General features: G+C 36.1%; 1 protein-coding gene and 1 long non-coding RNA gene across 2 annotated transcripts in view; one reads left to right on the forward strand and one right to left on the reverse strand.

The window, feature by feature from the left end:
* Positions 1–11,276, reverse strand: part of LOC6636517 (BTB/POZ domain-containing protein 7) — a 43,261-nt gene extending 31,985 nt beyond the window's left edge. Inside the window, exon 1 of the mRNA XM_002059971.4 lies at positions 11,040–11,276. The gene's annotated coding sequence lies outside the window, so the exon portion shown is untranslated. The remainder of the gene's footprint in view (positions 1–11,039) is intronic.
* Positions 94–681, forward strand: LOC116649945 (uncharacterized). Its single transcript, XR_004302889.2, has 2 exons — positions 94–455; positions 521–681. It is a non-coding gene; the product is annotated as an uncharacterized lncRNA (long non-coding RNA).
* Positions 11,277–18,721: the final 7,445 nt, after the last annotated feature.

Consider the following 18,721-nt stretch of genomic DNA (forward strand, 5'->3'; position numbering starts at 1 on the left):
CAAAAAAATAAAAAGACGGCACGCACTTAATTATCTTTATTAGTTCAAGAATACAAAGCTAAGAATAACCAAGGCACTAGGGATCGAGCAATACTGGACACAGTGAAACAGATACGTAAATTCTTAAGAGAAAATAACAATACCAATAGACAAGGGCAATAAAACAGTACCAATGAATATGAACGATTACAAAAATAAAATGACAAATATCTTAGTAGACTTATGTGAGTATAGAACACTATGACAGGATTCAACATCAAGATTACAGACAAATAATAATAGCCTCGTGACACAATTTTTTGTGATCGGACTAATTTCAAACGATGAAAGAAATAAGATGATTACTACCACAGCGGTACCTCCGAGGAGATATGGACTACCCAAAATGCACAAGAAAGGACGCCCCTGAAACCAATATGCTCCTCTATCTGTTCCCCATCATATGGATTATGCAAGTATATTATACAAATATTAAGAAACTTTACAATATACCTAAATACAACATTAAAAATTCGTTAAGGTTCAAGGGCAGAGTCAACAACACCAATATCAAGACGATATATTAGTATCTTTTGACGTAATATCAGTGTTTCGCAAGTACTGGACACAATCGGCAAAATTGTGTTTCGTTTTTGTCTTCAATAAAAGCCAAGGACCTCGAGTCATCCAATCAAATATTTATATTATGGCTTTATTTTGAATATTAAACAATAACACAGACAATATTATTAAATTTAACTATTGGCAATGACGCAAAAATATTTTATTATTCTTTTTTATTTTATTTTCTGTCGGGATTTTTAACATAATAATAGTTAAGATTTTTACTTTTACGTCTTACTGGCTTAATATAAACGCCTTAGTGGATAGTTTCGAATTCTTACTTATCAAAACATTGGATGCTTTGGACTTTGTTGCCGCTGCCCAAAGCTGTTGGGTTAATGATAATGGAATTTGTATTTTTGTATTTGAGCAAAATGTAAATGGATGTAACAGGCAGAAGGAAGCGTCTCCGACCTCATTAAATATATATATTCTTGATCAGCATCAATGGCCAAGTCCATCTAGCCATGTCCGTCTGTCTGTTCGTCCGTATGTCCGTATGTATGAACGCAGGGATCTCAGAACCTATTAGAGCTAGAGACTTGAAATTTTAGATGTAGGTGATCCTGGTGCCTGCGCAGATTGAGTTTCGAATTTTCGATAATCGATAACTTACTCCGTTTCCAAGCAAGCGATACAAATCTATATCGACATCCTCTTAATTGAGCAAATAGGGTAAATATTAAGAGCTAGAGTCACCAAACATGATATGTTGCTTCTAGAATATTATATATATGTCAAGTATATTTCATTTTATACCTATCGCCACCTCCCCGTTACCACCACACAGCTATAAATCAAGTTAATAACTCAACTTATATTGCCAACCAATCTAAGCAACTTTTTGAAATACACAAATATTGTAAATTATATACATATATATATATATATACTGAAAAAAATTTCATAAAGATCGATCAAGAAACAACAAGTTATATGTAACTGCGCAATTGGATGGGACAGCTAGCGAATACTTCAAGACTTTCTGTATACATGTACAACAGCATGGTTATTGCAACTTTTTCCTGTAATGCTATTTTAGTTTGTTTTTTTCTCAAAAGTACTTAATTATTGGTGTGGCTGCTGAGTAGAGGCATAGCAAGTGGTGGGGTCTGTTGCGAGTTCGAGACCTACCCGGGAAAGTATTTTTCTCATTCTTTTGGCAGTTTGACTTGCCAAATAATAATGCGATGTTTATTTAATGAATTCACTTTTTAATCCGACTTCAAAACTATGTTAAGTAATTTTCTCTCGATCTTTCAGCTTCTGAAAGCGTATTGAGGACCTATCTTCAGAGACAAAATATCGAAACTTGTTGGTAATTGCAGTGCACATCTGATTCGTAAATGAATAATTCTATACAACAGAATATTACATGAGATTTTTATATAACAATATTTAAATACAACTATGCACCAATCACACCCGATTTGCGTTTAACTTTAGCGATTATTAAAAGTTATTACAATTCAAATACTAACGAAAACAAGTTATTTTATTACACATGGCCGGCTCAACCTATTTTAAAATGTTTATTATAAAAATCATCAATCAACACGTGACGTATTAAATTTGACGGTGGGGCTTTTTAAATCCTAAAAGACATGCAGTTGATTTTGAACACACTCGTACCTACGTTCAACATTTTTAAGTCTAAAGCTCTCCGACCGACCTTACATGAGGGCAGGTGGACGAGATCTAAGTTCCTTCCTTCTGCCTGTTAAATAGAATTGTACAAAAACAGTATATTCTTATTACTCATTTACGAGTTCAGGGTATAAATAGACATAGTTCTGATCTTACAGAGCTTTTTAATTACATGACTGTGATAAATATCTTTTGATTTTTATTATTATATATGTTAACTCAGAGTTTGTTGATTCGATGCAACATGGTTAAAATTGCTGACCACGCGTCTGCAACATTTCCGCAGCTGAAGCTAAGAATTCTTTGGAACTTAGAGAACTTAGAAGCTACCCGCTGATATTACCACCGTTATTGCCACCGTTACCGTTGATAGGTTTCATACAGACATAGATTTTACTTAAGTATCAGTTCTCCCGCAAATAAGATTTATTTATTCAACAATATTGGAAGTAACTGAGACGTTCCCAAGATTTCTTTATTTGAATATAAAGGGTAACTTATATATTTTTTTGATAAGTCAAGCAAAACACGGGGCATGTACCTGCAACAGAATTTACTTTTTGTTACCGCCTTTGATGAAATCGATATTTTTGGTCCCTTATAACGCAATGGATTTATAAAAAAAAGTTGTTTAAAGGAGTTTATAAAAAAATATATTCTGGGGTTGGGTGATTATATTTCCCACATATTACCCATTTCAAAGATCTAAAATGAGTGCAAATTCAATAAATATACACCGAATGTTTTCACGCGGAATTTTTCACACGGTTTTAATTTAACACGGTTATTTTCTGGAACCAATTTACATTGTAAAAACAGAATTAGGTGCACTTACAATTGTTTACTTGAATGGTGTACGGTATGATAATGATAGTTTAAGATAATATCAAAAAAATAAATAAATTGAACTCGACATAATAACAGACAAACGAACTCTTGTAAACTCACGTTCGCGCATACAAACAGTTCGAGTGCGTTTCTTCGTTAGACAGTCGCGCAGAGACAATGGCCACATAAGCAATTAGCCAAACCAGCTTGCACATTAGTACTAATGGCTAATGGAATCTTTATTCTTTGGATTGTTGCGAGCTCATACAAACAGAGTGATCTTTTGATGGTACTACCAAAGACAATATAAACACTGAATTTTAGTCACTTTATGATCAGATACACCATATACTAAGAATTTGGAAAAGGTTTCTTATTGGGTTCATATCTGGCACATTGGCTATGACAAAATAGTTAATTTTGCCATTGTGACCATGCTTGGAGAGTCTCTTGCTAAGCAGAAAATTCAAACGCAGAATCTCTATGTACTCAGAGGAATCAATGCGAGTACTTGGAAAGGTTAACTTCAAGCAACAATCACAGAAAGCACTCTTAAAGCATAAGGGAACAGCCTTCAAAGTTTCCTTTTGAAAAAAAAATATAGTCCGCAACGCAAAAGATTCGATTATTTGGTGCTAACAAAACCTTTAGATAAATATACACATTTTTCAGATTTGTGGTCATATTTTTATCTACAAATTATAGACGAGCTGTCTTGTGATGGTCTAGCAAACTTGTAGTAGATTTAAGATTTTGTATTTCGATCACTTTGCACTGCTTGAAAGCATATGTAATGGTCCAGCTGTACTCCCTAAGCTAACAGTCAAGGGCAATTTGATTGGATGTCTGCATTTAGTTTTTGCTAACATAATTTATTAAACATTGCTTGTCTCGGTCAGAAACTTTTGTTTTGACTTGTGCATCGAGATCCCCTCTCTGTAAAATGCACGTATTTTCCCTCATTCCTCGTCAGTATGGTATAATCCACGCGACACGTTCTTATTTTATTAATTTTAACTGAATATTTAATGCAAGCAATTATTTAAATGAATCTGCTTTTTTTAAACTGCCAAGAGCTGTTAGAAGCTGCTTCATATTTATAAATGGGATTTTTCTGGTGACTGGATCAAGGAAAACGGGACTTTAATACCGCTTTAAATATCTCATTTCCTTGTCAATTCCATTGTTGGTGGGAATCTAAATGGCTTGAGAATGCCACTCGGAATTTAATGTTTTTACCTTCAATTGAGCTTAGTATTAAAAACAGTAATAAATCCAGTTGACATCTTGCCTTAACTCCTAAAGAAGTAAGGGTGACTTGCAATTTTCAGAACGGAATGGACGAATAGAATTAAAAAACTCTTGCGCCTCTCTACCGTGTAGTGTAGTACATCACAAGGTAAGCCTACTCCATATTGGTCTGACAAAGACCTTTGCGTAGGTATATATTTATTGACCAAAAACAATCAAGTCCATTTTGTTCAAAACTGTGCAATGCTTTCGGAGAAGAAATTTTTATCTTCGAGCAACAGCATATTTCCCTGAAACCCTTCATCGACTCATATGGATTCTTCCGAGTCAGAGGTTCGGAATCAGGGAAACCCAGCAACATAATCCATTATCAAAAAATTCTTATTTCGAAGCCTTCAGGGTGCCTATCATATTCGCCAACTAAACAGCTGAGCACTTTGACAACCATGATAAATAAGTCCTTCATACTTGATATTATAAATATTCCAAATTAAATCTTTTTTTTTTTAATATCAACTGTGAGGTATACATTTTGTACAGACCTTTGCTTTGTCATTTCAATTGGTATTTACAAAATTTTTTAATTAGGCACTGAGAAAGCAATATCCTTACGTAGAACAATAAATATATGCAAAAATAAAAAGTTAAGAAAAAATAGTTTAAATCGGTGAAATATAAGCTTACAAATTTATTTGATAATTTTCATTTCGCAAACAATTACTTCACAAACTGTAGATTTTATTCTAGAAGCTATATGTCAAGTTTGGCGACTCCAGCTCTTAAAACCTAGAGATTTGCGAAAAATACACGATTACGATATCAATTTTGAACGATTATTTGAAAACGGGGAAGTTATCGATTATCAGAAACTAACTCGTACTGCGCGGGCATTAGGAGGACCTAGGGTCGAAATTTCAAGTCTCCAGCGTATTGAGGACCTATCTTCAGAGACAAAATATCGAAACTTGTTGGTAATTGCAGTGCACATCTGATTCGTAAATGAATAATTCTATACAACAGAATATTACATGAGATTTTTATATAACAATATTTAAATACAACTATGCACCAATCACACCCGATTTGCGTTTAACTTTAGCGATTATTAAAAGTTATTACAATTCAAATACTAACGAAAACAAGTTATTTTATTACACATGGCCGGCTCAACCTATTTTAAAATGTTTATTATAAAAATCATCAATCAACACGTGACGTATTAAATTTGACGGTGGGGCTTTTTAAATCCTAAAAGACATGCAGTTGATTTTGAACACACTCGTACCTACGTTCAACATTTTTAAGTCTAAAGCTCTCCGACCGACCTTACATGAGGGCAGGTGGACGAGATCTAAGTTCCTTCCTTCTGCCTGTTAAATAGAATTGTACAAAAACAGTATATTCTTATTACTCATTTACGAGTTCAGGGTATAAATAGACATAGTTCTGATCTTACAGAGCTTTTTAATTACATGACTGTGATAAATATCTTTTGATTTTTATTATTATATATGTTAACTCAGAGTTTGTTGATTCGATGCAACATGGTTAAAATTGCTGACCACGCGTCTGCAACATTTCCGCAGCTGAAGCTAAGAATTCTTTGGAACTTAGAGAACTTAGAAGCTACCCGCTGATATTACATTGCCACCGTTACCGTTGTTAGGTTTCATACAGACATAGATTTTACTTAAGTATGAGTTCTCCCGCAAATAAGATTTATTTATTCAACAATATTGGAAGTAACTGAGACGTTCTTAAGATTTCTTTATTTGAATATAAAGGGTAACTTATATATTTTTTTGATAAGTCAAGCAAAACACGGGGCATGTACCTGCAACAGAATTTACTTTTTGTTACCGCCTTTGATGAAATCGATATTTTTGGTCCCTTATAACGCAATGGATTTATAAAAAAAAGTTGTTTAAAGGAGTTTATAAAAAAATATATTCTGGGGTTGGGTGATTATATTTCCCACATATTACCCATTTCAAAGATCTAAAATGAGTGCAAATTCAATAAATATACACCGAATGTTTTCACGCGGAATTTTTCACACGGTTTTAATTTAACACGGTTATTTTCTGGAACCAATTTACATTGTAAAAACAGAATTAGGTGTACTTACAATTGTTTACTTGAATGGTGTACGGTATGATAATGATAGTTTAAGATAATATCAAAAAAATAAATAAATTGAACTCGACATAATAACAGACAAACGAACTCTTGTAAACTCACGTTCGCGCATACAAACAGTTCGAGTGCGTTTCTTCGTTAGACAGTCGCGCAGAGACAATGGCCACATAAGCAATTAGCCAAACCAGCTTGCACATTAGTACTAATGGCTAATGGAATCTTTATTCTTTGGATTGTTGCGAGCTCATACAAACAGAGTGATCTTTTGATGGTACTACCAAAGACAATATAAACACTGAATTTTAGTCACTTTATGATCAGATACACCATATACTAAGAATTTGGAAAAGGTTTCTTATTGGGTTCATATCTGGCACATTGGCTATGACAAAATAGTTAATTTTGCCATTGTGACCATGCTTGGAGAGTCTCTTGCTAAGCAGAAAATTCAAACGCAGAATCTCTATGTACTCAGAGGAATCAATGCGAGTACTTGGAAAGGTTAACTTCAAGCAACAATCACAGAAAGCACTCTTAAAGCATAAGGGAACAGCCTTCAAAGTTTCCTTTTGAAAAAAAAATATAGTCCGCAACGCAAAAGATTCGATTATTTGGTGCTAACAAAACCTTTAGATAAATATACACATTTTTCAGATTTGTGGTCATATTTTTATCTACAAATTATAGACGAGCTGTCTTGTGATGGTCTAGCAAACTTGTAGTAGATTTAAGATTTTGTATTTCGATCACTTTGCACTGCTTGAAAGCATATGTAATGGTCCAGCTGTACTCCCTAAGCTAACAGTCAAGGGCAATTTGATTGGATGTCTGCATTTAGTTTTTGCTAACATAATTTATTAAACATTGCTTGTCTCGGTCAGAAACTTTTGTTTTGACTTGTGCATCGAGATCCCCTCTCTGTAAAATGCACGTATTTTCCCTCATTCCTCGTCAGTATGGTATAATCCACGCGACACGTTCTTATTTTATTAATTTTAACTGAATATTTAATGCAAGCAATTATTTAAATGAATCTGCTTTTTTTAAACTGCCAAGAGCTGTTAGAAGCTGCTTCATATTTATAAATGGGATTTTTCTGGTGACTGGATCAAGGAAAACGGGACTTTAATACCGCTTTAAATATCTCATTTCCTTGTCAATTCCATTGTTGGTGGGAATCTAAATGGCTTGAGAATGCCACTCGGAATTTAATGTTTTTACCTTCAATTGAGCTTAGTATTAAAAACAGTAATAAATCCAGTTGACATCTTGCCTTAACTCCTAAAGAAGTAAGGGTGACTTGCAATTTTCAGAACGGAATGGACGAATAGAATTAAAAAACTCTTGCGCCTCTCTACCGTGTAGTGTAGTACATCACAAGGTAAGCCTACTCCATATTGGTCTGACAAAGACCTTTGCGTAGGTATATATTTATTGACCAAAAACAATCAAGTCCATTTTGTTCAAAACTGTGCAATGCTTTCGGAGAAGAAATTTTTATCTTCGAGCAACAGCATATTTCCCTGAAACCCTTCATCGACTCATATGGATTCTTCCGAGTCAGAGGTTCGGAATCAGGGAAACCCAGCAACATAATCCATTATCAAAAAATTCTTATTTCGAAGCCTTCAGGGTGCCTATCATATTCGCCAACTAAACAGCTGAGCACTTTGACAACCATGATAAATAAGTCCTTCATACTTGATATTATAAATATTCCAAATTAATTTTTTTTTTTAATATCAACTGTGAGGTATACATTTTGTACAGACCTTTGCTTTGTCATTTCAATTGGTATTTACAAAATTTTTTAATTAGGCACTGAGAAAGCAATATCCTTACGTAGAACAATAAATATATGCAAAAATAAAAAGTTAAGAAAAAATAGTTTAAATCGGTGAAATATAAGCTTACAAATTTATTTGATAATTTTCATTTCGCAAACAATTACTTCACAAACTGTAGATTTTATTCTAGAAGCTATATGTCAAGTTTGGCGACTCCAGCTCTTAAAACCTAGAGATTTGCGAAAAATACACGATTACGATATCAATTTTGAACGATTATTTGAAAACGGGGAAGTTATCGATTATCAGAAACTAACTCGTACTGCGCGGGCATTAGGAGGACCTAGGGTCGAAATTTCAAGTCTCCAGCTTTTATATTCTAAGAACCTTGCGTTCATACATACGGACGGACAGACAGACAGCATGCCTAAATCGAATGGCCTGTTGATGGTGATCAAGAATATATATACTTTATGGGGTCGGAGATTCTTGCTGCTGCCTGATACATACATTTTCACAAATACATTATACCCTTATTACCCACTTTCAATGGCTCCTGGGTATACAAAATATCGCTCCCGTGCCAATGCTAACATTTTAAATTGCAACATCAAATAGAATGTAACTCGCTCCTGATTTTATTCCATAATAATGACACTAACCTGTATAGATTATATACGTACATATGTACAGTATGTCAATAAAGTGTTTTTACTAACAAAAAAAAACTAATTTTTTGGGTTTAGTTGAAAATAAATGTACCTAAAAGTGAGAATTTTTTTTCAATTATAATTTATTTCGATTCTATATTTCTCCTAGAACTTAATGGCAAAAAGAATTGTTAAATAACATTACCCAAACATTTTATAAAATTAAAAAACTAAAAACATTCACATTTTATGCTGTCAATAAAGTGTTTTTACAGCTACGGTAAATTGTTTTGCCGTTCTCTTTTGGGTGATCCCGTTAGATTTGGGCCCATGCGTTTTGGCTTCTCTTGTGTCTTCGACTTTTCTTGTCATTTTCTATTGCAATTTATAACGTTTTGCTTTAATTTTATGAAAAATAAAATGCCAGGAAAAAGAACAACTTTTGAAGTCGCTCAGCTGGTGTATTATAACCATCAGATGGGACGTCAAGTCTCGGAACTGGCTGATATGTTTAATTTATCAAAAGCAACGATATACAACATATTAAACAGAGCCAATAAGGAAGATAGGCTAGAGGCAAAGCCAGTATGTGGTCGACCCTGCAAAATTTCTGACAGAGATAAGCGAAAAATTCTGAGAAAAATTGAGAAAAATCCACAAATTTCGCTTAGGGATATTGCTCAGGAGTTCAAGGAAGAAAGTGGTGTTGATGTGTCACATGAAACTGTCCGAAAATTACTGAATTCCAATGACTACACATCACGAGTTGCCAGGAAAAAACCTCTACTATCGGCGGCGAATATTTTGAAGCGGCTATCGTTCGCTCAAGTCCATGTAAATAGTTCGAACGATTTTTGGAGTAACGTCATATTCTGTGACGAAAGCAAGATGATGCTATTCTACAACGATGGGCCATCCAGAGTCTGGAGAAAGCCACTAACAGCGTTGGAAAACCGCAATATTATTCCAACCGTTAAATTCGGAAAACTATCAGTGATGGTGTGGGGGTGTATTTCGAGCAAGGGTGTAGGAGATTTGACCTTCATTGAGAATACCATGGATGCTAGACAATATCTGAGCATTTTACAGACACATCTCGTCAGTAGTGCACAGAAATTTGGATTCTATGAGGACAATAAGCCAATTTTTAAATTTTACCAGGACAATGACCCGAAGCATAAAGCTCATATGGTAAGAGTTTGGCTGTTGTACAACTGTGGAAAGGTGTTAGACACTCCACCACAAAGTCCAGATATGAATCCAATAGAAAATGTGTGGTCATATTTGAAAAAAAAAGTCGCAAAGCGGAGTCCAAAATCAAAAACTGATTTAAAAGCTGCTGTACTGGAAGAATGGCAGAAGATTCCAGAAACATACATACAAAACCTTATTGTTTCAATGAAACGGCGATTGCAGGCTGTATGTGACGCTAATGGCAGCCACACAAAGTATTAAAAAAAAATATTCCTGTTTTTTTAACATTGTTATTTAGTAATAAAGTTTCGTGTAAAAACACTTTATTGACAGCATAAAATTTGAATGTTTTTAGTTTTTTAATTTTATAAAATGTTTGGGTAATGTTATTTAACAATTCTTTTTGCCATTAAGTTCTAGGAAAAATATAGAATCGAAATAAATTAGAATTGAAAAAAAATTCTCACTTTTAGGTACATTTATTTTCAACTAAACCCAAAAAATTAGTTTTTTTTCGTTAGTCAAAACACTTTATTGACATACTGTATGTATATTGTTCACAATTTTTTTAAATGCACAAAGTGTACAAAATTACCTTGACCCAAATCGGCATGCGTCAAAATAATCATGGACACTTCCTTTTATTTGTAGTCGCCGATTTTCTGTATACATATGTATTTACTGTTTATGTGTATATAAATATTTTTATGTACACATGCAGATGTTTGCTTATGAAATAAGTACTTTCTTATTTTTTGTTAAAATAATTCATAACTATATTTCCTTTTATACATAATGTAATGTATTTCAAATTTCTATTTCTACTTTTATCCATACGAATACTTTAATACATACAAGACTTCATAAATTTATATAACGCTTAATATTCATATGTCAAAACAATTATACATATATAAAGTGGGAAGAGTTATTTACTCACGCGTGATTTACATAAGTACACTATTTACTGTCATTTTGAAGCCCATATAGCATAAAGAACATTTTGTTATCTTTTACATTAGTTGACATACACTTTTCAAATAACTTTAACTGTAAAAAATTCTCTTAAAATTATTAAAAACTATAAATTTATACATTTGCGAATTTTGTTTTCTGCATGATAGGCAACCAAATTGCTTGGTTTATAATCACTTCTTATTATGGCAAAAGTTAAATTTTCTCGAAAAGATCAAGCAGCTAAAGCACTATCGATTATATAATCGATTATAGCTGGTACTACTATTGGAAAACAACTTGTTCCCACAACAGTTTTAAACTTTGCTAACCAATGTTCATTTTCAACACGAATGGAGTTTTTTTTTAAATTAATTTAACTAATCTACGAAATTCGAAGCACGATATGCTATTATCAACTTATTTGTCAAATTTTATTGTTGGTAGCATCGAAATCACTACGCAACAGCATTTACCGATTTTTAGCTAGCACATATTTTTTTTTATTGATTCTTAGCCTTTTTAAAAAATCTACTTTTGCGCGGTTATGTTTTCTTAGAAACAGTACAAAATTTAGAAATTTTTAAAAATATTTCGATTGATATCGGTAGTCTGCAAGCATCATGCGTATTAGTTATAAGTAAGGCAAAAATAATAAGAATGAGTAGGCACGGAGCCGACGTATTGAATTTAGTTAAGGGCATAGAATAATTTTGAAGTTAAACGCCGCCGAAGTAACCGTGCGTTGCTGATCACCGCCCTTGAAAGCGCAACTTCACTTCGGTGGCGAAGAGTGAAAGCTCCGAGGCGAAGTTGCGAAAGCTCGTGGCGATGTTGAATGGCCGAGGAAAGCGCACGGAAGCGAGCGTGCCTTCGCATTTATTGAGACGCTCAATGTGAGTAGAGTGTACAGTAGAGTGTGAGTAGAGTGTGAAAATAGTTAAAAATTGTATAATGTTTTTGTGCAAATGTAAATGTATGTAACAGGCAGAAAGAAGCATCTTCGATCCCATTAAGTATGTATATTCTTGATCGACTCGGCTATTGATGCTGGCCGAGTCGATCTATCTATGTCCGTTAGTCCGTAAATATGAACGCAAGGATATCAGAACCTATAAGAGCTACAGACTTGAAATTTTAGCTGTAGATCCCTCTAGTGTCTGCGCAGATCGAATTCGTTTTCAATAATCGATATCCTACTCCGCTTCCAAGCAATCGATACAAATCGGTATCGACATCCTATTTTTCGAGCAAATTGGGTAAATAATAGGAGTTAGCTTCTAGAATATTAAATATATGTCAAGTATCTTTCATGTTACACCTATCGCAACCTTCCCGCTAGCACCGGAGAGCTATAAATCAAGATAATAACCCAACTTTTAGTGGCAACCAATTTAAGCCACAATTTAAATGCAATTGACTTTTTGAGAATACACAATTTATTGAATGGTACTGTACCATATATACTAAGAAAAAACCAAAGTTATATGTAACTGCGCGATTAGATGGGGCAGCATTCGAAAATGCCAAGAATTTTTCTATGCATGTACACACACACATTCATGCGCGTCTGCTTCGAATTCTATCAACAATTGCAATTTCGATTGATTTCTGTGTTGCTATTTAAATTCGTTGTTTTCTCAGTGTTATACAATTGTTGGTGTGGCTGTAGTAGAGGCATAGCAAGTGGTGCTGTCTGTCGCGAGTTCGAGCCCTACCTATTGTTTTCTTTATTTGTTTAGCTGGTGTGTCTGTTGAGTAGAGTCGTCAGCAAGTACTGTCTTCAGCTGTGAGTTCGAACCCTGCGAAGGGAACTTGTTTTTTTTATTAATTTATCTTTATTACTTCAAGCTAGCGCCTTTCGCGAACTGCATTTGGTGTACGAGGGTTCGGGGTAGAATTAGAACCCCTTACTTGTTTTGTTTTCCATATGTACTTATTGCGAGCATCGTGGCAATCCGGTGTTCAACATAGCCTGACCTAAAGTGTGGTGTCTATTGGAACGAGGCCTAGTCCCGCCACCTGTGAGGTCAGTTCCGACACTTAAGATAACTCCCACCATATCCATCGATTTCTGAAGGCTGACTCGACTGTTCTGAATATGCGCTACGTTTTCATAAGGCTTGTCTACACGCGAGTGAATGTGTACTCAACTAACAAGATTGTATCGACACCGTCGATTGCGACTGAACCTCGAAGGCATTCTCAAGAGGCTGGTGGATGGACACATCACCATAAACTTTAAATAAATAATACGGGCTTAGCCCGTTTGAAGCATTTCTTCGCTTTAAGCACCCGTCCCAGAAAACTTTCAAAGGTCTTGTAACTTGCTGGCCCTGGTTAAACTGAGAGTTGTACACCGGCCTCCTCCGGCTCCTTTTTAAGTGGCGCCCGAGCAGGGACCAGAGGGAGCTTAAGGGCGTGATGTATTTGCGGATTAAAGACCCGCAAGTATGCCCAAACAAGGGTTTTTAAGAAAAATAAGATGTATAGAGCAACCTATGGTATTTTTAGGCAGGCCTACCCTAGAGCAGATCTCCCAAAGCAAAAGATAAGGAGAAAAAATATCATGTTCAGATAAAATATAAATTTAGGGTACTAGGTAGTTGGGCATGCTAGTTGTCAGAGTGAATTTCTGCAAGAGTTAGGTAACGAATATGTGTGTGGACGACGTCGAAACCACGCTAGCATACGGCGTCGAAATGCCGTAAATTCGTCGTGGAAGCGTCTGTACAGTGCGACGAATTCAGCTCACGTGCGGTGAAAAGTTAAATCGTCATCACAGTCAGCAAAACCGTAACAATGGGTAACTTTTTTTGGGGAAATTGAACGATTATGCAACAAACTATGAAAAACAAGCCTGTACGTGAATAAATGAAGAATAATAAACAAGTATAAATTAAGAACGGCGGAGTAAAAATATATATGTACATATCGGGTCTTTATTGTGGACGACACTGTAGTAGAACATTTTTGTAACTATTGGCGACTGCGCCATGTTCCGTTATTCGCCAGATGGCTAGCTTAGTTCGATGCAGCTGTAGAGAAATGTTGTGTACGTGCCAAAATAATGTTAGACTGAGGTTTGAAGAAAGAGTTACGCAGGAGATAATTGTTGTGCGCGTAATACTTAGTCACTGAGAGAGAAAGAGATAGCAGTAGTGCTATAGAGTTAACAGGAAGCGTGTGAGCAAGGTTGCATGGAAGATGCGAATTTTAGCGTTTTGTCAATTGAACAGAACAGTGCACTCAGTACTCTTCGCCATAGACAATTAATAAAAAATAATTAAAAATGATAGCAACCCGCAAGAAATCCACAATGACAACCCGACATCAGAACTGACTGCATTGTCTACAGATCAGTGGTGTGTTATTTTTGGAATCGGAATTTTATGGAAATGTGTACAACATGAGTACAGAGCAGATAGCTGTATCGACTGTGCTTGCGCACGTGGTAAATTTCGACAATCGTTTGCAGCGCTTGGTGTTCTCGCCCAATATACACTTTAAATGGAACTGAAGGCATTTTCATTTGATAAAAAGCGCAGTGCTGAAAATTCTGATGGAGCTAGTGGTGACTACAAGCGAGCAAAAATTGTGTGCCACTTATGCAAGAAAACAGGAGACAAAATGGCGGACTTTACAGTCCTCAAACGTTCTGGATCGGAAAATAAACCACATCGAGCCCTGTAATATCATTCGACCAAGTTGTTCTCCCTAGTCATATATTATTAGTTAAAAAGAAAAATAAATGAGCCTGCCTTTGCATTGATTATCGGGAGCTAAACCAATACGGTTACTGATAGGTTTCCTTTGAAACTTATTATTGACCCAATTCCTCGACTCAGGGGCTCAAAGTATTTTACGGGTTCAGATATGGCGAGCGGGTACCATCAGATTCCAATTCACCCCGATTCTATTGAATATACTGCGTTTGTAACACCTGAAGGGCAATACGAATATTTGACAATGCCATTTGGCCTAAAAAACACTCCGTCCGTTTTCCAGCGAACCGTTCTAAGCGCTTTGGGAAACCTAGCACATTCCTACGTGATAGTGTACAAGGACGATATCATGGTAATATCATTCTCATTCAATATTGCTAAATGTGGGTTTCTAAAAACAACTACAACCTAATCCGCGAAAAATTCTTGCGCTAAGTTCTTTGGCACCGCCATCAACAATAAGTAGTGTGAGACAATTTAGTGGATTGGCATCTTATTTCCTCAAATTCGTGCCTGAATTCACTCAGATTATGAAACCGATATATTCACTAACTCCGAGGAAAAACGTTTTTAGTTGGAATGATGAATTGGAAGCAATTAGAAAACAAATCATTGCGGTTCTTACAAATGAGCCAATGCTTATAAAATTTGATCCACAGTATCCGACAGAACTAAACACCGATGCAAGTTATCATGGTCATGGCGCTATGTTATTGCGTCGGATCAATGGCAATCCTCACGTAGTCGAATATTTTAATAAAACAACTTCCCCTGCTGAGTCCAGATACCATTCTTATGAATTGGAAACATTGTCAGCTGTTAAGTCTGTTAAGCATTTTCGGCATTATTTGCTTGGTTGTGAATTGTTGTGTATACAGATTGCAATTCGCTCAAAGTATCGAGAACAAAGATGGATCTAACGCCAAGGCTGCACTGCTGGTGATTTCAAGATAGATTATAGAGAAGGAAAGCGTGTGGCGTACGTAGACTTTTTATCCAGAAATCATGTACAAGAGACGACTAAAAATCAAGCGTGTAAATTGTCCGAAAAGCGTGTAAATTTGATTGAAATCTCGACCGATTGGTTTGCTGCTGAACAGCGACGAGATTCTGAAATTACCGACATTATAAATAAACTTAACAGTAATGAATTGACTGATAATGTTGCACAAACTTATGAATCGAGAAAAGGCGTTATGTTTTGCAAAATTCAAAGAAATGGAAGGACACGATGTTTGCCTGTGATACCGCATCCGTTTCGATGGTCCGTGATAAATCAAGTTCACGAATCGATCACTGCACTTGGGATAGAAGAAGACGCTTGACAAGACCTACGAATATTATTGATTTGCTAAAATGAATAAATTTGTTCGAAATTTGTCGATAGTTGCATAACAAGCAAAACAGTGGAGGGTTCATCTGGTAAAATGCAAGTTGAGTTACACCCAATCCCAAAGTCGAACATTCCATGGCATACGGTGCATATCGACATTACAGGAAAGCTTAGTGGAGAGCATGACCTTAAGGAATATGTAATATTACAAATTGATGCTTTCACTAAATTAATTTATTTGTTTAATACTTTAAAATAAGATACCGATAGTTGTATTCAGGCAATGAAATCATCTATTTCCTTACTTGGAGTTCCGACCAGAATAATTGCTGATCAAAGTAGATGTTTTACAAGTAGGTTTCACAGAAGGTTAATCTACGTCTCATAGCGCGCTATGAGCACTCTTAAAAAGCTTTTGTCCTAGGTTGAATCAAGTCCTCGGTCTTGGCAGAATGCTCATGGCGAGGTACAGTTTGCGTTGAATTGCACAGTTAGTAGTATAACCAAAGCAAGCCCTTTAGAGTCGCTAATCGGCAAAGAGGCATGTCCTCTGGGCTTGATTCCACCGTGCAATACAGAGATTGAGATCGACATAAATAACCAGGTTATTAACGACAAAACCAGATTCGATAAAAAAAATCGGCTGTCATTATACACAAAGTTCGAGATGTTCTATTGAAAAATGAAGAGCGGCATCAGACCAAGTTGGTTGCAAAGTTTAGAGGACCAATTTTGGTTAATGAGGTTTTAGAAGGCGACAGGTACATTTTGAAGTCATTGCAAAATAAGAGAACATATAAATATTGTCATGATGATGAAAGATGCCAGATGGTTATGTTCCGGAGGTATTGGAATACCAGCCTGAGATTTGTTAACATTATTGTGAGATATCCGTGTGAGAGATATGCTGTGCGATAAAAATGTTCCATTTATGTTGTGGTTAGTTGCAATGGTGTTGCAATAACCTTGGATATGGAAATTTTTGTGAATGGCGGAAGACCATAGAGATGGTGTTTGAGAATTCGAGTGGAAATAACCTGGCGAATGTATAATTGATGCATTGTTGTGGCATAGTAATATTTGGTCGGGAGCAGCTGCCAGAGTGGAGGAATCAAAGGGCTCCATCTGGGGTCGGAAGGAGCACAAGATCCAGCTGAAGGATGAAAAGCCATTAAAGCAAAAAGCCCTTAACATCTAACCATGCAAAAGGCGATCGATGAGCAGGTAGATGACCTGATCTAAGCAGGAGCCCTCGAGCCGTCGCGTAGTCCGCACAGCGCCCCATTCATCTTAATCAGGCAAAAAACTGAAGGGCGGTGCATGTGCATCGGCTAGCGGCAACTCAATGCACACTCCATTCCGGATACTTACCCTGTTCCCGGTGTATCTGTAGCCTAGATTTGAAGCAAGGCCGTTGGCAGATACCGATGGCAGGCGATAGAAGAGAATGCACGGCATTCACGGAGCCGGGAAGAGGTTTGTTCCAAAGGCGGGTGATGCCATTCGGAATACATTCAGCGTGTAATAGGACCGCAGATGTTGGTCTCTCTTGGACATGTGATTAGCGGATTGGGATATAAACTGAACCGCAGAAGGTGAGGCGATACGTAGAGATCTGACTAATTGCAAGGAGTTGGCTACGTGGTTCAGGCGTTGCGTGCCCAACTTGGTGGGTCAGGTTGAGAAAAAGGAGGAGGCATTGCTTCAATTGAAAGACATCCCTGTGTTAGCTTATCCGGACTTTTCCCTCAGATTCATCTTGACGACTAACCGTCGCAGTGCTGACGCAGACATTAGAGGGGCAGGAGGTAGTGATAGCTTACGCGGGTTGGAAGTTGTTAAAGGCTGAGGTGTATTGGTCGACCACCGAGAAGGAGTGCCTGGCGATCTTTTGCTCGATAAAGAAGATGCGTTGCTAGAGCGGTAATGTCGTAGCTGATGCACTATCAAGGCATCCTCTCTTGTAGTAATGTATATACGTACGTATGTGTATTTGTTCTCATTGGGCTGTATCATTAAACTTATGTATGTTTGAGAATGGGTACACAAAAAGATATCGATTTTGTTTGGCGAAAATTGTCGCTTTTTTTTATATTATTTATATGATACATGCCAAATCATACCTTAACAAATACTAATCAGAACCAGTAAAAGGCTTTAGACTGGAGTTTTCGACTAGGGGATGCCCTGAACGCTCTTCTACAAACAACAAATAATACTCGTGCTACGAGCTCGCTTGTCTTAGCAGTAATAAAAACAAAATCGTTCCCCCACCAGAATAAAGCCTGTGATAGATCGCACCACTTGCGAACGTCCCAACTCAACAGGCACAAAAACAAATTATTTATTTTGAAAAAAAGAAAAAATGTATAATATAATAATTGTGTTAGGAAATATGGTATCGCCAGCTCTTAAAATTTACGATTCTTTCGATTCTTATCGATTGCCTATAAACGGAGCAAGTAATCGATTATCGGAAACAAGTTCGTAAAACGCGAGCAGTAGGGGGACCCTAAAAATTACAAATGTCTATCTCTTAAAGGCTCTGATATCTTTGCGTTTAAACATACGGTGTTGAATGAAGTTGATAAAATAAACCTCCTTGGATCA

The sequence above is a fragment of the Drosophila virilis genome, unplaced genomic scaffold (assembly GCF_030788295.1).
Source record: "Drosophila virilis strain 15010-1051.87 unplaced genomic scaffold, Dvir_AGI_RSII-ME tig00001562, whole genome shotgun sequence".
Classification (NCBI taxonomy): Eukaryota; Metazoa; Arthropoda; class Insecta; order Diptera; family Drosophilidae; genus Drosophila; species Drosophila virilis.